The sequence below is a fragment of the Suricata suricatta genome, chromosome 9, assembly GCF_006229205.1.
Source record: "Suricata suricatta isolate VVHF042 chromosome 9, meerkat_22Aug2017_6uvM2_HiC, whole genome shotgun sequence".
In the NCBI taxonomy this organism is placed as follows: domain Eukaryota; kingdom Metazoa; phylum Chordata; class Mammalia; order Carnivora; family Herpestidae; genus Suricata; species Suricata suricatta.
Window position 1 is genome coordinate 30,002,928 of NC_043708.1, and position 21,965 is coordinate 30,024,892.

Consider the following 21,965-nt stretch of genomic DNA (forward strand, 5'->3'; position numbering starts at 1 on the left):
TTGGAAGTGACACTTCTGTTCATGTTTCATTAATCAAAGCTAGTTTCATGGCCAAGGCTAACTTCCAGTAGGCAAGGAGGTACATACAGGCCCCTAATATTCCCCACAGGAGAGGAGAATCATAAATATTGAAGAGTAGCATACTGTCTGCAAAAATACATAGTTATTATCTTTAGCCTTTTCTAAAATAATATAAGGACTAGAAAACTTTAAATCTATTTTCCCGAACTTATATATTTCCCAGGATATTTATTTTCCTGAAAATTGTTCTCCCAAATTAGATATTATTTTAATACCATTTCTGCAGTCAGTATTTATTTTGATTCATTCATACATTTACCACTTTATTTTCCTACGTTGCATTTTCTTACTAAATTCCATTTCCTTATTGTGTGTGACATAAAGACTTTAGAGTCCTTCAACTGAGTCTTTAGTAGCAAATTATTTTTGTTTGAAAAGACTTATTTCATCCCTTTTCTCCTAAGTGAGAATTTATTTTCTTGAGTACTCAATACTAGGTTTTCTTCCCAGATTTTGAAGTTATGTTTCTGCCGACTTATGGTCAGTACCATTGTTGTCGAGAATTCGGCTGTTTGTAAAATTGCCATTACTTCGTATCTCATCTGCCTTTCTTTCTACCTTTTACAGTCTCCCTTTCTTTGCTCTTCTGTAAATGCACTGTGATGTGTCTGGGTGTGGAAGTCTAATTTCTCTGGCTTAGAGTTTGGAAATCTTAATCTGAATGTTCTTATCTTTCACCGGTCTGGAAAACTTTTGACCTGCATCTCTAGGAATATTGCCTTACCAATCTGTCTTGAATTCTGATTAGATATAAGATAGGTCTTCTTATTCTACTGTCCAGGGACTTTTCACCTATCTGATAGTATTTATCTTTTTGCCTTTTACTCCATTTTGGTCTTGGATAATTTCCCTTTGCTTTCTTGTTAGGACACCTATATGCACATAAAAAGTTGGGAGGATTAAAAAGCTATCCAGACGTTTAAATTTTTTTGCAATGTGAGCTTGGAACTGAGCATATTGTTTATCATACTGTCAATTATGGAATTGAATTCTCTAAATTTCTTTGCTTGCTTAGTCTGTTATACTTATTTATATTCTTTATTATTTTTTTATACTGTTACTTTTTTTGGTTTGTTTTATTTATGTTTGAGACAGATATCAAGAGCAGGGGGAGGGCAGAGAGAGAGCAGGGCAGAAAATCCCAAGCAGGCTCCCTGCTGACAGTAGCAAGCCTGATCCAGGGCTCGATCTCATGAATTGTGAGATCATGACCTGACGAAATCTGGACACTCAACCAACTGAGCCAACCAGGTGTGCCTATTCTGTAAACAGGTATACTAGAAAGACCATTAGAGAGCTGGTGTTTATTTATGACCCTTTAAACTACAGTGACCTGTCACTGACTTCTATCCCATATGTAGAATCTCCAACATTTACTTTGTAGAATCTCCATTTTGTCTTCTTTCTTTGAATTTTTTAAAATCTTTTAAATGTTTATTTATTTTGAGAGAGAAAGAGAGAGAGAGAAAGCAAGTAGGGGAGGGTCAGAGAGAGGGAGACTGAGAATCCCAAGCAGGCTCTGCACTGTCAACATGGAGCCCAATGCAGGGCCTGAACTCACAAACTGTGAGATCATGCCCAGCGCCAAAATCAAGAGTCAGACAGACCTGACTGAGCCACCAGATGCCCCTCCAGCATTTTCTGTTCCAGGAAATACCTTGACCCTTTGCTACTTTGTCCATTTCCTTATATCTCATTTAAAACCCAAAGTTGACCTCTTAGACTTAAGCACAAATTTAGCCTTTTGAATTTTTGTATCTTGATACTCCCTAGACTTTGCCTTTTGTTCGCATCATTGCCCTTTCTGCATTTTTACTGTTGTAACTGAATTATTACACTTCACCAGATCCTATACTAAGCATCCAATTCTGTTATTAGCCACCTGACTTGTGCCCTGGAAAAGTATGTCCCTACTCAAAACAAAACAAACAAACAGTCAAGGAGGAAAACATAACCTCAGTTCATCTGTGACCACTCTTCTGATAGTGATCAAATTTTGGTATGTAAGCCAAGTATACGCTTAACATTTTGTGTTTTACTATTGGCTGTGTTGGTATTAATATTGTGGCGTATCTTATTATGTACCAGGTATTGGTTTGTTGATGTCACATTCAGCAAGTGTTCTCTACTTCTCCTAGATGACTTCTTCATTTTTATTCACACAGGTTTTCCAGACTTTAGAGTTGCAGTTCATTTTAATACTCCAAACATGGCATCTTCCCTTTGTATGCACATTTTCTTTTTTTTAATTTTTTTTTTACATTTATTTATTTTTGAGAGACAGAGTGACACAGAGCATGAGTGGGAGAGGGGCAGAGAAAGGAGACACAAAAGCCAAAGCAGGCTCCAGGCTCCAGGCTCTGAGCAAGCTGTCAGCACAGAGCCTGACACGGGGCTCAAAGCCACGAACCTTTAGATCATGACCTGAGCCAAAATCAGATGCTCAACTGACTGAGCCACCCAGGTGGCCCAACACATTTTCATCTCCAAATAAAATACCACAGACAGAGGAATGCATTGTTCTCAGCCAGGATAGTGCCATGTTAAAACTCCCAAAACCGGCAAAGGGTTCAGGTTTATGCAGATTAAAAACCTTGATGGAAAAAATCATGGTGCTCTTAACAAGATAAGAAAAGCAGGGCAAATAAAACAGATGTTTGCTACTATTTCTTACTGTGATTTGGACAAAGTCTGGCTACAAAAGGATTTGGTAGAAAGAGCCTCCACTCCTTGAGCTTTCTTTTCTTATGCTTTCGCTTAACCAACTGAGCCACCCAGGCACCCCCTTCTTATGCTTTCGAATAACTGATTGTGTCTCTTAATCCCCTCCTTCGCTTTGTGGTGAATACATCAGCCTGGACCTTGACCACCCTGAAGAATAGTTGTAGCACCAGTTTCTACCAACCTTGCAGAGTTTCCACTTCTTCCCAAGCCCAATTCTATTTCTTGTGATCTTCCATTCTCTAGATCACCACAAGGTACAGGAGGCCTAAGCAATGATGAGTATAAAGAAGAGACACTAGGTGAACTTGCAAGTTGATTAGTCCAAGTGGACTTACCAATCCTACCACATGGGGGCAATAGGAAGCAAGAAAGAGGGAGCTACACACATGACCTTTTAATACACAATGGCCATCAGTCAGTCAGGAACTGGATCAAACAGAATCCCAAAACTTGACAAAAGGTTTGCAACTCCCCCTCAGGATTGGGATGAATTGGGGAAGAGCAAAGAGGGAGAGTGAAAGAAGGAAATTAAGATTTTTTTTTTCCTACCTCAATATATATTTTTTCCAGTTAACTTTTTAAAAATGTTTTATTTATTTTTGATACAGAGAGAGACAGAGCATGAGAGGGGGAGGGTCAGAGAGAGAAGGAGACACAGAACCGGAAGCAGGCTCCAGGCTCTGAGCTGTCAGCACAGAGCCTGACCCGGGGCTCAAACCCATGAATGTGAGATCTGACCTGAGCCGAAGTCAGAGGCTTAACCGACTGAGTCACCCAGGCGCCCTGCCAGTTAACTTTTCTAAGCCTAGGGAATGTTGATTAGTATTTTTTTTTTTTTACTTAAGAGTAAATTTTCCATGTCCTTAAATATCTGATAATTTTTAATCACTGGGTATATTTCCAGTCAAAGGTTATAATATAGCTAACCAAATCACTAGTTTTGAATAGTTGAGATATTTCCAGATTTTCTATATTATAAATAATTGTGTAATTAATTTACATAGTGTTAAATCATTATCAGAATGTATAGTTATTTCCTCTGTACAAATTATATAGATGAAGGTCCTGGGTTAAAATGAATATAGATTTTTGAGGATAAATATTGCTAAATTCTCCAGGATACCAATTTATACTCCACAAATAATGTATTAGTTTTCTATTGCTCTGTCTTTACCATGCCAACACTTGGTGACTTTTTAAATCTTTGTCAAGCTGATTCTCTGTTTATTCACATTTCTTAAAATGCAGTGAGATGAATATTTCATCTTATTAGCATTATAACATTTATTGTTTTATTTATATATTTATTGCTTTTTAAATTTCTGTTTTGAATTTTCCATGAGTATCCTTGGTCCAGACATACTTTTTCTGTCATTTTGGTTTTGTCTGGACATGCAGCATGCCTGCATACTCTCAGGACAAGAAGGCCTTAGCAAAAATAAAAGGAATTTGTATTATAGTGTTTTTGAAAAAGCACTTCTCTTTCTTACTGTGGCTTTTGTTTAGGTTCTCTTCCTCTCCCCCATATCATTAACCTCCCCCACCTCATCACTTCCCCTATCCTTTAAAAGCTTGTGGAGACATCTAGATCCGCCCCACTCAGAGTCCTCACCACAGGAAATTGAGCCCAGCACTCTGCTACCTAATAAAGCATCCTTTTCTGACCTTTCCAGGTCTTCTGGTGTGTGATACACAGGCTTTCATTCCGTTTCCTGTGCAGCCTGTTCGGATGCATTCACCACGGAGTCAGCTTCACTATCACTGGCTCCATCATATTAAAGCAGCACTTCCGAGTCGGGTGAGGCCATGAGGAGAACGAGAAGAGAAAGAAGAAGGAGCAGAAAGGAGAGGCAGGAGGGTGAGGGGGAACCCTGCTATTTGACAGGGAAAATTTTAACTGGACTTCACTGGAAAGTAGACTCCACTGATTTCTGGAGCGTTCTATCCCAGTGTTCTATCTAGGGAGCTTGACAGCTGGCGTAGATTACTATTATTATTCTTTTTACCATTTCTTCCTCTTTGTGACAGTTATTTTTAGGAATAATCATGAAATGAAGTAAACAATAATAATGGCTAGAAAAAATGTAAACAGTGAACATTTCTTTTATTGAAGCTTGTAATATGTCATGTCAGCAAAAATAAATAAAAGCAAAAATTCCATTTCAAAAAAGCTTTGAAAAGAGAGTGAAGTTTTCTTTCATTGAATTTCCCATATGTAATCATACAATTGAAAAAGTTTTAAAAGGTTGAATATATAAGGCAGTACAAGAGAGAGAAAGAGGGGCGCCTGGGTGGCTCAGTCGGTTAAGTCTCCGGCTTCGGCTCAGGTCAGATCTCACGTTTGTGGGTTCGAGCCCCGCGTCAGGCTCTGTGTTGACAGCTAGCTCAGAGCATGGAGCCTGCTTCCGGTTCTGTCTCCTTCTCTCTCTGCCTCTCCCCCTCTCATGCTCTGTCTCTCTCTGTATCAAAAATAAATAAAACATTAAAAAAATTTATAGAAAAAAGAGAGAGAATAGTAGGTTAACACTTGTGTGCGTGTGTGTGTGTGTATGTATATATATATATATATATGTTTGATTATATATTTATATATGTATTTGGAAAATGTGGTAAAATCTGCACCTTCATATTGGGATAACAACATTACAGTAACTGTTTGAGCCTTAACTTATGCAGATTTGTCAATGGATTTATCAGAATTCATTTTCACATACTTGTTTCATGGACAATATAGCAAGACTTGTTATTGATTTTTTATTAATTTTAACTTCAAAAGTTTTAACATGAAGCAAGATGAACTAGTAAGAGAAATTTTAAATTAAAACCAGTGTGTGTGGGCATGTGGGGGAGGGGTAGAAGGAAAGAGAGGATCTTAAGCAGGGTCCACACTGAGCCCGGAGCCTGACACAAGGCTCCCTCCTGTGACCCTCGGGTCATGACCTGAGCTGAAATCAAGAATTGGATGCTCAACTGCCAGAGCCACCCAGGCACCCCAAGAGAAGCTTTAAACAAGAAGATAAGCAGAGATTCATGAGAATCCTATTTCACATCAAAATCCAATAATTGCAAAACTGCCATGTCTTTATTTCTTCAGGATCAATTCTAGCAATTTTTAAATATCTCTATAATATAAAATTTTAAGCACAAATAAAAACTTCATTATTATATAAAATGACAGAATCAAAGTATCTTTGTCTTTCTAATCACTGCTATCATTATTTGAATTTTTTATTTGAACACTAGAATGTGTGGTATCATATGAATTGGAGACACAAACTACACCCAAAGTTAGTTTGAATGATTATGACCCTTTACAAACTTACTCTCAAAACAAATGCCTGGATAGTACAAAAACAGACACAGATCAATGGAACAGAAGAGAGAACACAGAAATGGACCCACAAACATATAACTGACTAATCTTTGACAAAGCAGGAAAGAATATCCAATGGAATAAAGATAGCCTCTTCAACAAATCGTGTTGGGAAAACTGGACCACTTTCTTACACCACACACAAAAATAAACTCAAAATGAATGAAGGACCTAAATGTAAGACAGGAAGCCATCAAAATCCTAGAGGAGAAACAGGCAACAACCTCTTTAACCTCAGCTGCAGCAACTTCTTCCTCAACATGTCCTCAGAGGCAAGGAAAACAAAAGCAAAAATGAACTATTGGGACCTCATCAAAATAAAAAACTTCTGCACAGCAAAGAAAACAATCAGCAAAACTAAAAGGCAACTGATGGAATGGGAGAAGATATTAGAAATAACTTTTCAGATAAATGATTAGTATCCAAAAATCTGTAAAGAATTTAATCAAACTCAGCACCCCCAAAACAAGTAACCAAGTAAAGAAATGGGAAAAAGACATGATTAGATACTTTTCCAAAGAAGACCAGATGGCCAACAGACACATGAAAAAATGCTCAATTCATCATCAGGGAAATACAAGTAAAAACCATAATGAGACACCACCTCACTTCAGTCAAAATGACGAAAATTAACAACTCAAGCAGCAACAGATGTTGACAAGAATGTGGAGAAAAAGGATCTCTTTTGCACTGCTGGGGGGAATGTAAACTGGTGCATCCACTGTGGAAAACAGTATAGAGGTTCCTCAAAAAATTAAAAATAGAACTACCCTATGACCCAGCAATTGCACTACCAGGTATTTATCCAGGGGATAGAGGTGTGCTGTTTCGAAGGGGCACATGCACCCCAATGTTTATAAACAGCACTATACAATAGCCAAAGTCTGGAAAGAGCCCAAATGTCCATCAACAGATGAATGGATAAAGATGTGGTATATGTATACAGTTGAGTATTACTTGGCAATTCAAAAGAATGAAATCTCGCCATTTGCAATTATGTGGCTAGAACTAGAGGGTATTATGCTAAGCAAAATTAGAGAAAGAGAAATACCATATGACTTCACTTATATGAGGAATTTAAGATACAAAACAGATGAACATAAAGAAAGGGAAGCAAAAATAATATAAAAACAGGGAGGGAGACAAAACATAAGAGACAACAAACAGAGGGTTGCTCGAGGGGTTGTGAGAGGGGGGATGGGCTAAATGGGTAAGGACCATTAAGGAATCTACTCCTGAAATCATTATTGCCTTATATGCTAACTAGCTTGGATGTCAACTTATAAATAAATAAATAAACACATGAGCTGGTCTGAATGGCAAGGGCCAGAGCTCTCATGATTAAGCTCCATATAGAATGCAATGTTTACTAAAGAAGAAGCAACAGAAGTGCTACCTTGAAGGTCACGTATAATAAAAACAGTAGCCCTGGCAATTATTTAGAATCTAGTCCAACAAAAAAAGTATTTGGGGAAGAGTACTTTGTTTAGAATTACAAACTTATAGTAATGATAAAAAGCTGGCAGACTTCAGGGCCTGCTTAAGATTCTCTCTCTCCCCTTCTGCCCCTCTTCCCCACTTGGGCATTCTCTCTCTCTCAAATTAAAAATATAATAATTTTTTAAAAAGCATGTAGACTTTTACTCAGTTGTTTTTTAAATTCTCTCCAGATAATATATTTCTTTATTACCTGCATATGAGGCAGACCTGTAGCCCTGACCTCAATACAAAAATTAAAGCAAATTCTAATAAGCTCAGCAAAAAACAGTAACACAAAAGTGCTATTTAGTGATTGGTCACTTACTATGCATCTAAGGCTCTGTTTTCCAAATACTATTCCATTAATCACTATTCTGACTACGAGTTTAAGGGTCTTAATCATTTACATGTTCTCAATGAGACAACTGAGGCGTAAAGAGATTAACTTCTTTATGTAATCATGGCTAAGATTACACAGCAGCTGAAAAATAATCCAGTAAGTCAAGACTTGCACCCAGATCTGTCTGATCCCAAAGTCTGCCGTCTTAATGACCACATGTCTACTAGAAAAGCAGCCTTAAAAAAAAAAAAGAAAAAGAAAAAGAAAAAAGAAAAGCAGCCTATACTTCTCTCATCTGCCACAGATTTTCATGTTTGTAGTAATGGGTCATCTCTTGTGACAACTGGATGGAGAAAGAAGGAAGCAAGCACCAAAATGGGGCCATAAAGGCGTAACGGGTATAATGTGAAGAATACAAGACTTGGAGTCCCATTACCTTTATTTGATTTACCTAATGATCTATGAAACTAAGAGTATCTATTCGTATTTTTGCAGGGTGTAGTTCACAGTAGAAGCTGAGTATTTCTTTAAAATGCATATTCTTAGAGCTTACTTTGGACCTGGTGAATTAGAATTTTTAAGTTGGAACTTAGGAATAGAAAATACACCAAATATAAAGTAAAAAGACCACAAGAAACTGCGTGCCTGGAGAAAAGATGTGATAAATAAGATATTGCAAATGAGTTTTATATAATGAACTCTTACAAATCAATAAAATGACTAACATCCCAGTAACAATAGGCATTTAGATAAAGATGAGATACAATAAGTAAGTAATGTATGAAAAGAGGCTCAGACTATGTTCAAGGTATGCCTAGGTCAGTGTGTGGAGAACCAAGAACTCTCAAAGTGATAGTTGTGGTATAAATTGGATAGTTGCAATATAAATTTCCAAATTTGAAAGCTAGCAATTCTGATTTAAAAGAAAATAATAAGGATTTCCATTTTGTATACTTTAGCCAACTAGATACCTAGAAAAACTCTTTTAGACTGAAATAATTAAAATGATAAATAAAATATTTTTAAAAATTGTTGACAGTAGATATGGAGAGAGACCACTGAGAAGCCATAAAAAAGAAAAGTAAAACTCTGGTTTCTGGTCCCCTATGTGAGGAGCTTGGAAGTTGCATTCTGTCTCAACAAGAAGGAAAACGCTGGACAAACTGAAAAAGTAACAACTTTAGTTAGATCTATCAGAGAAGTGAGAGGTTGTGGGGAGGGGGAAGCAGAGGGTATGTGGGAACTCTGTGCTGTATGCTCTTACTTAAAAAAAAAAGTCTATTTAAAAAAAATTTGTTTAAAGATGTTCTGAGTTGAGACCAATGAAAGGATTTACAGAGGCCAAAAGTAATACTAGGAGGAACCCAGGTCTGCTTTTTCCCTAATGGTTTCTCCTAATCCCTGGAGATTTTGATCTTTGGGGGCTTGAATACTTGTATTATGCAAGGGAACAGGAGGTGAAGTCTTGGACATCAGAAGTCTAACAGAAGATCTCTTCATAAAGCTAGACCCCAAAAGGGAAATGAGAAACAAATCTACAAAAAAAGGAGGGGGGGCGGGAATTACTTTTCTCCAGTTTGTAACAAAGGAGAGAGATGGGTAATCTCCCATGGGAATTTATAACAGGCTTGCCCAGAGTAGGTTTGAGGCCAAATTCATACAATCTATGTGACCCCTAGAAATCTCTGAAAACCTTCAGTAGACAGTTTAATTTACCCAGGTTGATATAATGCCCTTAAGCAAAAGCAAATCTTCTTTGCAGAAATGTAACTTCAACAAAATCCCAAAGCATTCCCAAATATTCTGAAATGAATGAATGAATGCATGCATGCATGGTGAATGAATGAATGAATAGCTCCAGGAAGAACAGATCACAGGGCAGAAATAAGGCCCCATAAGTGACAGCCAAAGAAACAGCAGTAGTATTCGGCCTCAAAAGGCTTAACATATTCAAACTGTCAGGCATAGATTATAAAATAAACATGATTAATATCTTTAAAGAAAAATTTAAAAGCTTAAAATGTGCTCAGAGAATAAAAGAATTTGAATAGAGACCACTAAGATTTGGAAAATAGCCAGCAAGAATTTCTAGAAATGAAAAATAGAATAATTAGACTGATAAAACTCAGTGAAGCAAGTTAGAACAGTTTGGAGAAAATTAGTGTACTGAAAGGTACATTCAAAGAAATTACTCAGATTCAAATTATCCCAAAAATGGAAAAATGAAAGAAATGTTAGATAAGGAGGCTAGAGCAACAAGTTCTAACAAGTATCTATTCAAAGTCTAATACAGAAATAACAGAGAAAAAAAGGAAGACACAATCTTCAAAGAGATAATGACAGAGAATTTCCCACATTTTATGAGAAACACACACAAAGCCTAATGTATCATAAGTAGAATAAATAAAAGAAAATTTATACCTGGACAAGTCATGGTGCAATCATAGACAACAAAAAAACCCAGAATCTTTAAAAGAAGCAGAGAGAAGCAACTCAAGCATTGCATTCTAAATTTGAGAATTAGGGGCACCTGGGTGGCTCCGTAGGTTAAGCCTCCGACCTCAGCTCAGGTCATGATCTCACATTCGTGGGTTCGTGGGTTCGAGCCCCGATTCTGTGTTTCCCTCTCTCTGCGCCCCTCCCCCTCTCATGCTCTGTCTCTCTCTGTATCAAAAATAAATAAAAAACATTAAAAAAACTAAATTTGAGAATTAAAATTCTTTCAAATTCATATGAAACTCATATCAAAATTAACATACTACATTCTCCAACCACAGTGCAGTTTAGTTAGAAATTTTTATTTTATTTTTATTTTTATTTTTTAGAGTTTATTTATTTATTTTGAGAGAGAGAGAGAGACCACAAGCCAGGGAGCAGCAGAGACAGTGGAAGAGAGAGAATCCCAAGCACAGCATGGAGCCCGATGCGGGGCTCAAACCCACACATTTGCAAGATCATGACCTGAGCCAAAGGTAGCCACTTAACTGACTGAGCCACCCAAGTGCCTCTAGTTAGAAATGTTTAAATACAGCAAAAACACCATGTTTTTAGATAGTTTAGAGCATACACACATACTTTCAAACAACTCTTGGTCAAAGAAGTCATGAGGGTAATACGAATATTTAGAAATAAATTATAATGGTAGTATTATGTGCAATAAGGAGTCTGACTCCCCTGGCGATGTTTGCTGACAATCTTCAGGCTCCACCACTCCTTCCCTTCCGTCTCGCTGCTGGGCAAGGAGACCAGAAAGCTCAGATGTCCCCTCCCTCCTCCGGTCCTAGTAAGACATTCACGTGCACAGGCCCCAGTGGACGTGCAGAGCTCTCCCCCTCAAACCCGCTCCTTAACCACCCTACAATCCCAAGCCAGCTGCCCCTTCCTGCTCCCTCAAGCCATCTCTGGAGTTGCTGTAAAGCTTACCCCACTCCCCAGAAAACCTTATTGTGTGAGTAATAAGCCTCTTCATACTCTCAGTATATGTGTGGTTGTCGTCAGTGTCAACATCAAAACCAAATTTGGGGGGAAGCATGTAATCCTCCTCTATAGGAGACCTCATGTTATTTATCAACACTTTCTAGGTAAGTCCTGCTGGGTTTACAGGAATATTTATAGTCTTAAAAGGTACGTATATTGGAAAAGAAGAAAGGCTGAAAATTAATAAGCTAAGTCTCCAATTTAAGAAATTTGGAAAGAATGGAGAACAAACCCAAAGCAAGAGTGGAGGAAACTGATAAATTAATATAAAGCTGAAAGACTCATCAAAGGTGGAAATTAGTCATTCAAAAAATTTATAGGGGCACCTGGGTGGCTCACTTAGTTAAGTCAGTTCTGACTTCAGGTCAGATCATGATCTCACAGTTAATAGGTTCAAGTCCTGCATCAGGCTCTGTGCTGACAGCTCAGAGCCTGGAGCCTGCTTCAAATTCTCTGTCTCCCTCCTTCTCTGCCTCTCCCCAGTTCACACTTTGTCTCTCTCTCAAACATAAATAGGGGTGCCTGGGTGGCTCAGTCGGTTAAGCTACTGACTTTGGCTTGGGTCATGATCTTATGGTTTGTGAGTTCAAGCCCCACATCAGGCTCTGTGATGATAGCTCAGAGACTGGATCTTTCTTTGAATAATGTGTCTACCTCTCTGCCCCTCCACTGCTCACACTCTGTGTCTCTCTCTCAAATATCAATTAACATTAAAAAATTAAATTTTTAGAAAGGACATAAAATAGGTAACTCTTGGGGTGCCTAGCTGGCTTAGTTGGTAGAGCTTGTGACTCTTGATTTTAGGGCTGTGAGTTCAAGCCCCACGTTGGGTGTGGTGATTAGATAAAAATAAAATCTTAAAAAAAAAAAAGGTAATTCTTTAGCAAAGATTAGCAGGGGCGGGGGGGGGGGGAGAAGAGACTAAACAAACAATAAGAAATTAAAAAGATATCTATAACTACAGAGATCTAAAGACAATAAAATGAAAGCTTTTTGACAGCACATTTGAAAGCTTAGATGAAATTAATAAAGTCTTAGAAAATTTAATCAAAGCTGATTTTAGAATAAATAGAAAACCTGAAGAGTCTACAAATGATAAGAAAACTGAATGAGTAGATGATTTCCAGTTCATATAAGATGGTGTAGATTTGTCTCTCCCTGCTCCTTACCACTAAATACAACAAATATTTTGTGGAAATAACATAAAAGGCAGCCAAAGGAGAACTCTAGTAAAAGGTTTTAAAAGGAAGGCAAACTGGTTTAGAATCTCAAAACCCAGCAGCAAGGTATTTTATAAACACCTCACCTAATGGCAACTCAGACCCAGGGTTTCCGAACACCCAACTTAGCAACAGAAAGTAGCCCAGGTTGGCTCATTCACCACTTCCTATTCCCCTTCTCCCCACCCCCATCCCCGCTCTTCCCCCACCAGTGTCAAACAAGAAAACACCACCAAGTGAGCCTGGCACCACTGGCAAGGAGCCCTGCTCATGATTAGTGCTTAGGGACTGTACTTTTCTGGGCAGGAGATTCATTTCCCCCTGTCAGGAGACACCAGGACAGCTGAGCACCCCTGGACCACTGGCCCCCATCACGATCTGCATCCCCAGCAGGAAAGCCTTCTTTGTCCTTGTGGGCCTGAGACTCCTCTCTCCTGGTCAGAGACACTAGAGAGGCCACATAACATGAACAGGAGAGACACTGTCACAACAGTGGCAAGCAACAGAGGCATGGCAAGCCTCTTTGTCTTCATGGGCCTGAGATTTCCCTTCTCCATCCAGAGACACTGGGGTGGCCAGGGCGGAGGATGGGAGGACAGGGGATCAGCAAGAGGGACCCCACCACCGCAAGCTGCCCAGCCAGGGAAGCTTCTTTGTCCATGTAGACCTACAGTTCCCTTCTCCTTGCTGGAGGACACCAGGTGGTCCCATCTGCAGAAATCCTTCTGTTTTCTTAGACAGCAACAGCAGGAACAAGTGGGAGCCCCAGTGTCACTGAAACAAGCAAGTAGACCAAAACAATACCACAAAGGTTCTGAAAATTAAGCTGTCATTGAAACTGCAACCCACAAAAGTTGAGTAGGGCTTGCATGCTAAACCTAAACAAGGTAAATGCCTGCTAAAATAAAGTGTTTACACAGGGACCAGAGGGGTTTTTTTTGTTTTTAACACAATAGGCCAAATGTCCAGGGTATAATTGTAAATCACTCATCATACCAAGAACCAAGAAGATCACAACTTCAGTGCGAAAAAACGATCATCTAATACAAACATGGAAACAAATCAGATGTTGGAATTATCTGGCAAGGATTTTTTTTTTAATTTTTTTAATGTTTTATTTATTTTTGATACAGAGAGAGACAGAGCATGAGAGGGGGAGGGGCAGAGAGAGAAGGAAACACAGACCCAGAAGCAGGCTCCAGGCTCTGAGCTAGCTGTCAGCACAGAGCCTGACGTGGGACTTGAACCCACGAACATGAGATCTGACCTGAGCCGAAGTCGGAGGCTCAACCAACTGAGCCACCCAGGTGCCCCTGGCAAGGATTTTTAAAGAGGCCATTGTAAAATGTTTTAGCAATCATTACACATTCTCTTCAAACAAGAAAAAACAGAAAATCTAAGCAAAGAAACAGAAGTTATATGAAAAGAATCATTAAAATTATAGAGCTGAAAAGTACAATTAAAAAATTCTTTTACATTGCTAGATTGAATAGTAGAATGAAGATGACAGAGGATAGATGCAGCGAACTTTAGCACAAATTAATAGAACTTACCCAGTATGAACAAGAGGGAAGATTGGCTGAGGGAAAAAGAAGAATTGGGCTTCAGGGGATCAGGGACCTGTGAGACAATGCATCAGTCATATCAGAGTCCCAGAAAAATAGTAGAGAGAGTGGGACTGAAAGAGTATTCAAAGAAATAATAGCTGAAAATATACCAAATTTAGCACATGACACAAACCTATATATTTAAGTAGATGAGCAAATCCCAAGCAGAACATATCCAAAGAGGTCTACTCCAACACAGCATAATTAAACTTATAGAAAGTTCATAAAAAGAAAAAAATCTTGAAAATAGAAATTGTTACCCAAACCCAAATTTGACTGCCCATTACTCAAAAAACTAATACTCAAGAGCTTTGTTTGGAAAGAAATAGGAGCTTTATTCAGGAGTCTGGTGACCTGGGGGAAAGGCGGACCCTTGTCCAAAGGCCAGCTCTAAGGTTTCTGTGTGGTGCAGGGGTTTTTAAAGGAGTTTAGGGCAGTTAATCAGTAAAGGGAGTGCACTGATCTGTAACATTTCTCTTTTTATTTGTTATTTATTTATTTTTGAGAGAGAGCGAGGGGAGGGCAGAGGGAGAGAAAGAGAATCTTAAGCAGGCTCATGGCCATGAGATCATGACCTGAGCCAAAATCAAGAGTCAGATGCTGAACTGAATGAGCCACCCAGGGGCCCTGATCCACAGCATTTCTTGATTGCAGGCAGACTCAATAGTGCCAGCTACAGATGTTATCTCAGTGCCCGGAGGTTGTGCAAGGGGGTCTAGTTTCTTGGTGCCCAGCAGGGAGGGAGGTTTGTGCAAGAGAATTTGGGGATGTGCAGAGGGCTTTGTTTTAGGAATGAATGCCTGATCTCTAGATATACAAAGAAAGGTCTAGTTCATTACGTGGGCTAAAGGTACTTGCTGAGGCTTGACAACTACTAGGTTGGCCAGAGGGGCCCCGGCAGCTTCCAGATGATGTATTACCGATAAAGAACACTAATTCCAATGACAGCAGATGTTTCATAAAATACACGCGGGCCCAGAAGAAAGTGGTGCATTTTTCAAGTGGCGAAAGAAGAGAATTGTCAACCATGAGTTCTATTTCCTGCGAAGCTATCCTTCAGGAATGGAGAGGAAATGCCCTCTTGAAGGAAAGGAAACTGCAAGAATTTGTCTCTAGCAGACCTACCCTTATAAGCTAAAAGAACTTCCTCAAAGAGACAAGAAATGGTAAAAGAAAGAATCTTGGAGCATCAGGAAGGAAGAAAGAACAATGGGAAGAATAGAAATATGGGTACATACAGCAGACTATCCTCTTCATGAGTTCTAGAAATCATATTTGATGACTGAAACAAAAACTGAAACATCATCTGATACTCAAGGCAATGATATTTAAAAGTGGAGAAGGCAATGGGACCTAAATAGGAGGAAGGTTACTAAACTTCACTAGAAATGCTCACATGTTGATACCAGTAGAACATAATACATCACATATTTGTATTGTAACACTTAGAGCAACCACTATGAAAAGTATACAAAAAGACACACTCAAGATAAAATCCTAAAACAATGTTCAGACAACCCACAGAAGGCAAGAAAAGGAAACAAAGGAATGAGACTAGAGGAAACAAAAATAATAAAATTGCAGACTTAAGCATTAATGGTAATCACCTTATAATGGTCTAAATACACCACTTAAAAGAGAGAGAGAAGTTGGATGGATAAAAAAAAATCACTTAAAAATATGCTATGTACAAGAAATTCACTTCAAATTCAATGAAATAGATAGGTTGAAAATAAAATGATTGAAAAAGATTTACCATGCAAACATTGATCTAAAATCAGGAGTGGTTATATTAATACCTGATAAAGTAGATTTCAAAGCAAAGAATATTACTAGAGACAAAGAGGAATATTCCACAATGATGGAAGATGTATTAGTTTTCTAAGTACCACAAACTGGGTGACTTAAAACAATATAAATTTATTATCTCAGTTCTGGAGGGTAGAAACCTGAAATTAAGGTGTTGGCAAGGCCATGCTTCCTCCGAAACCTGTCGGGGAGAATCCTTCTTTTCATCTTCTAGCTTCTGGTGTTTTCTGGCAATCTTTGTCATTCCTTGGCTTGTAGATGCATCACTTTAATTTCTGCCTCTCTCATCACATAGCTGTCTTCTCCCTGTGTCTGTCTGTGTCCAGTTTTTCTCTTCTTATAAAGCCAACCCTAATCCAGTAAGACCTCATTATAACCTGATTACATCTATTTCCAAGTGAGGTCAAATTCACAGATACCAGGAGTTATGACTTCAACATACCTTTTTGGATGACACAATTCAACTCTTAACAGAAGATATAATTATTCTAAATATGTATGCACTCAACAACAGAGCTTCAAATTACATGAAGCAAAAACTGATCCAGCTGAAAGGAGAAATAGACAAACCACAATTACAGCTGGGGACTTACACAACCCATCTCAGAAACTGATAGAACTATTAGATGGAAAATCTATTAGATGGATTGTCCTACCTGGCAATCTAGAAATAGATAATTCCAATCTTAAACCAACTCTTCCAGAAACTTACAAATGAGAGAATACTCTTCAATTTATTTTAAGAGAATGGTAAAATCATGATAATTAATCCTAAGAAAGAGAATATAAGAAAGAAAATTATAGGTAATGCTCAATAATGAACATGGATTTAAAGATTTTAAATAAAATATTAACAAACTGAGTTTAGCAACATGTAAAAGAGATGCTACATTATGACTGAGTTTAATTTATTCTGGTAATGCAACATTGATTCAACATCTGAAAATCAATTGATATAATTCACTGCATTAACAGATTAAAGATTATATAACCAGCAAGTTATATGGTTACTTGGTTATATTTCAACACTCATTCATAACTTTAAAAAAAATTGTTAGCAAATTAAAAATAAAAGGAAACTTACTGCTACAACAAAAATAAGCCTACAACAAATATCATATTTACTTCTGAAAAAATGAAGCATTCTCCTTAAGATTTATTACAAGACACAGGTTATCTATTACTACTTCCATTAATCATTGTTCTGGATTCCCAGACCAACACAGTAAGGCAAGGAAATAAATAAATTTATAAGTATTGTAAAGAACAACAAATAAAATAGAGCTACCAACCTAGACCCATCTCAGAGTCCTTATTGGGCACCTCTTTCCCAGTCTCCTTACTTGCCTCCACATAGTAGGACCAGTCCATTCCCATCATTGGGAAAATTCAGAGCATCTGTGCCTAACTCCAGACTCAACTTCCTCGAGGCCCAGTGAACACTTCTATCCTTGGCCATCATGCTAAGTGCTTTATGTGATTTACCTTATTTCATTGGCTAGAGTGGCCAACGATCTCGGCTTGCTGGCGAGTGTTCCGATTTTAGTATTGCAAATCCTGGTCCCAGTAGACTCTCTCCCTGGGAAAAAAAAAAAGGCCTGATTTTCAGTAATGGGTATAGAAGGCTGGAAGAAAAGGACAGACCTCATAGAGTGGCCCAAAGAATAGAGAGTGAAAGCAACATTGTTTTTTAGTGTCAAATAGATACAGCATAAGATTGCCCATCTTTTGTCGCCACTGTTGATTTCCTGTTGTCCACCGACGTTGGCAACCATGATTCGCACTCCACGGAAATGTGTCCCTCCCAGTGATGCAGCTGAAGTGTGCATCTTAAGAGCATTGTAATAATGACTGTTGGTGGGTTGTGCTCGATTGCCTCTGGATTGTTTTGCTTTTTATCAAGGTGGCACTAGTTTATTTTTTCACATTGTGAATATCGTGACCATGTTTTCTAAGAGTTCAGACAATGAGAATAATTATAGTGCCAAAGCCAGCGTGACCCAAACTTCACTAAAAAATAAAGCAAAATGTGTTACTTAATACATGGAGAGACACACAATGGGGTCGGGGAGATACGTAACCAGAAAAACATGCTGCACAGTCTTTGGGACTGGGCATGGTGGAGATGGGAAGTGAAGGCACATATAGAAACCTAATCTCACAAATCTGGGATGAGGTAAGCAAGTACTTCTAAGTCAGTAAGACTCTTTTTGTCCCGCCTCCTCAAATGACACAAATGCCAACTTGAAAAGTATAGCTGCTAAATTACCTTGGGCACACCACAGGAGAAGACAAATACATTATCATTATAGTTCCCTCGGTTGCTGCATAAAATTGAGTGAAGTTATGCTTGCTGATTCAAAAGTTGCAGCAAGAAAGTTCTATGGGCAAACAAAAGGGCAAAGTTTGATAACAGACGTGTTGGCCCCTTACCATGTAGAGCCAATTCTCTTGTTTCTCATCAATGATCCTGCTTCTAGAAACAGTAGAACATGCTTCAAATCCTTGAAATTTAAAAAAATGTGTCCCCTTCAACTCTTATGTACTCTGATTTCAAAACTGAAGTTTCAACTCATCTTGTTTTCTAGTAAGATTTTAATGGAAGCATGAAAAGTAAGAGAAAAGATTAATGATACCTTATCCAAATACAAACTAGACTTTGTCTAGCTACGCATTCACCAGACAGTGCAACGTTCAGTTTTGCCAAGTCCCATTCAGTCCATAAATATCTTGCCAAAGAAAATGAATGTATTATAGCTTCTAAGTAGCCTCTACCTTTGGTATACAACACTGTTAACTGTGACTTGCTAACCTGTGAAATTGAGGCTTTCATAATGAAAAGTTTTAGTCTTTTTCAGTTCTCAAAATGTACAAAGGCACATAGTGAGATTTGTTATTTTACAGAACAGAAGGAGACAGCCACATTATGTGTGTGCCTGTGAGACAGTCATCATTGTTGCCTTCCATATAAAAGATGTTAAAATATTGGCCTACCATGAAATCAAATCGTCAAAGTGGGGGATAAGACGAATATCCTTCTCTAATTTGGAAATACACTGAAGAGAAAAAGGATCACGATAAAACAGAAATGTATATGCTGCTTCTCTAAAATCATCTGATGGGCTCTGAAGAGGCCCTCCAAGGCCTAGACGTGGATAAAGTGATTGCCACCAGGGTTTGATGTTGTTTGTTAGTTGTGACAAAACCTCATATAGTGAAAATGACTCATGTTTTGGAAATAAGACTGCTCCAGAACGCAAAAGAAAAATGCTACCAGAAAAAGACACCAAGTTAATCAGGACTTCTGAAGTTCTTTACTACATGATAGCTTATGTGGGACTCCAAATTCAAGTCTCACAAGGTAAGTTACCTCGGTGCTTTAAAACTATTTTTCCTGAGAAAGAGAGGTTAAAATTATGATACCATTTAATGTGTTTCAGAATATTTTTAACTAATTGCTTTTTTTATTTTAGAGAGAAATACTGCAAGCAGGGGAGAGGGGCACAGGGGGAGAGAGAATCTTAAGCAGGCTACACACTCATTGCAGAGTCCAATGCAGGGCTTGATCCCACAACCCGGGATCATGACCTGAGTTGAAATCAAGAGTTGGTTGCTCAACCAACTGAGCCACCCAGGCATCCCTCAGAATATTTTTAGGACCTGGATCGCCTATATGATGAATTCATAGATGCAAAGGGCCTAATTAATTGACAAGGAATGAATCTGTCAAAAACAGCCCTATGGAAACATGTACAGAGACATTATCACCTAACATTATTGGCAGTAACTTTAACCATACACATTGTCCAGAGTGTTCGTTACTTTTGGCGGGACCCAATCACAACATTTAGAGTATTAACCAATTACAGAGTGGACCCAGGACCCAGGACCCTCACATAGGGTGTAACTAGCCTTAAGCAGTGATTACCTGTAGCTTCTATCTCTAGGCCTGCCCTTAGAAATATTAAGGGTGTTAGCTGGCCTTTCCTGATTGGGTGTTACAAGGGTGGTCCCTCCTGCCTTGGGCAGTGTGTGCCCTTTTATTGTCTAATGATACTGAAAAACTGACACCTAGGCCTCCAAGGTCAGAGGGGAAACTTGAAGCCTGTCATGGAGTCAGTTTGGTTCAGACCTGTGTCCTTACGGTACTCTAAAAAGTTGGTTACCCCAGTTAACCCCCACCTAAATCGTATGATATAATACTGTTTTCCACACCGACTTATAGATGAGAAAACAGAGACATAAATTAATTTACTTAAAATGACAACATAATAAACGGTGGAGTTTTTTTCCTCCCTCCCATCTAAAGTCCGTCGATTCAGCTATCTTCTTTTTTGGGATGATTGAACATGGAAATTCCCTTTCTCTTTAATACAGGGTTCAGAAATTATTAGTCCATGGTAGTATGAATATGTGTTACACATGCATGCATATATGTGTGTGTTTTGGCCATCAGTGTACTTTAAAATTAAGAATATTACTTAGGGGCACCTGGGTGGCCAGTCGGTTGAGCGTATGACTTCAGCTCAGGTCATGATCTCACGGTTTGGGAGTTTGAGCCCCACGTGGAGCCCTGCATTGAGCTCTGCGCTGACAGTGCATAGCCTGCTTGGGATTCTCTTTCTCCGTCTCTCTCTCTCTGCCCCTTGCCTGCTCTCTTGCAAAATAAATAAACTTTAGAAAAAATCAAAAAAATTAAGAAGTTAAATTACAAATCTTACTTAAAAATCCAGATTTCTGTGTTCTTTTGAAAACTCACGTGATCTGGAAACACTGGGCCCTCAGTCCTCTACAACAGCACTTCCTGACTAGTAACTCTCTCTTCAGGCAGGACATTCATCTCCAGTTTGCCCGCTTCCCCCTTCTCCCTTTTGTTTATGTCCTGCCAACTTCACTCAAGGACATTACACTCACTTCACAGAGGCAACAGATCATAATGTAAGAACCCAGCTCTGCAGCCAAACTGGGGTTCAAATTCCATCACTACGGGCTCTTTAACTGCAGACAAGGTACATAACCTTTCTGCGTATGGGTTCCTTCCTTTTGTAAAATTACACTAATGAGAGTATCTTCTCCATGAGGTATTTTGAGGACTTAAAGTGATGATTCAAGTAAAATCCTTAGAACACTTTTTGGCATGCATATTTCCTATTATTATCATGGTTACTACCTGTTTGTTACGCTGTAGACTCTTCAGTTTGCTTCCTTTGCTGTAGAGGAAACTTCATCCCTTTGCTCTAGCCAGACAATGAGCAGAGAACACAATACTCCAGCAGCTGTACTTTTTGGGTTATTCTGTCCTAAGTAATTCCACCCATGGACATCAATCATCTGGCCCACGTTGAACTAAACCATGGCCAGTCCAATGACTTTGTAGAGTCTTTGTTCTAAAAGGAAGATTCTGCCCTACGTCCTGTCCTTCCTGCAGTTTTCGGTTTCCCAGCTCTAGATACCCTGCACATAATTAACCAAAAAAGAACAAACAGCACTTGGCAAGGCAGTGCTTTAGCATTTTTTCCATCTTGACCTTGGGCCCCACTTCAAAGAAGTTACAGAGTCTCAGAGACAGCTCTGATTCAAAGGGTCTATTACCAAACACAATACTGACTTCCATCTAATCATCTGAGTCTTATTAAGGGTGCCTCCCCAGTCTCCCCTAAAAACTGTGAAATCAACTCTCTACCACTTTCAGAACTAAAAAAAAGCTGGCAGTTTATAAAAGATTCCCGAAGAATCTTAAAGGTCTGGCTATAAATAATTATGTCTAGATATATATTTAGATTATAATATAATATAAATATAATTTTCACAAAATAGATTCTACTCTATAATATCTTAAAAACTATTATTTCATT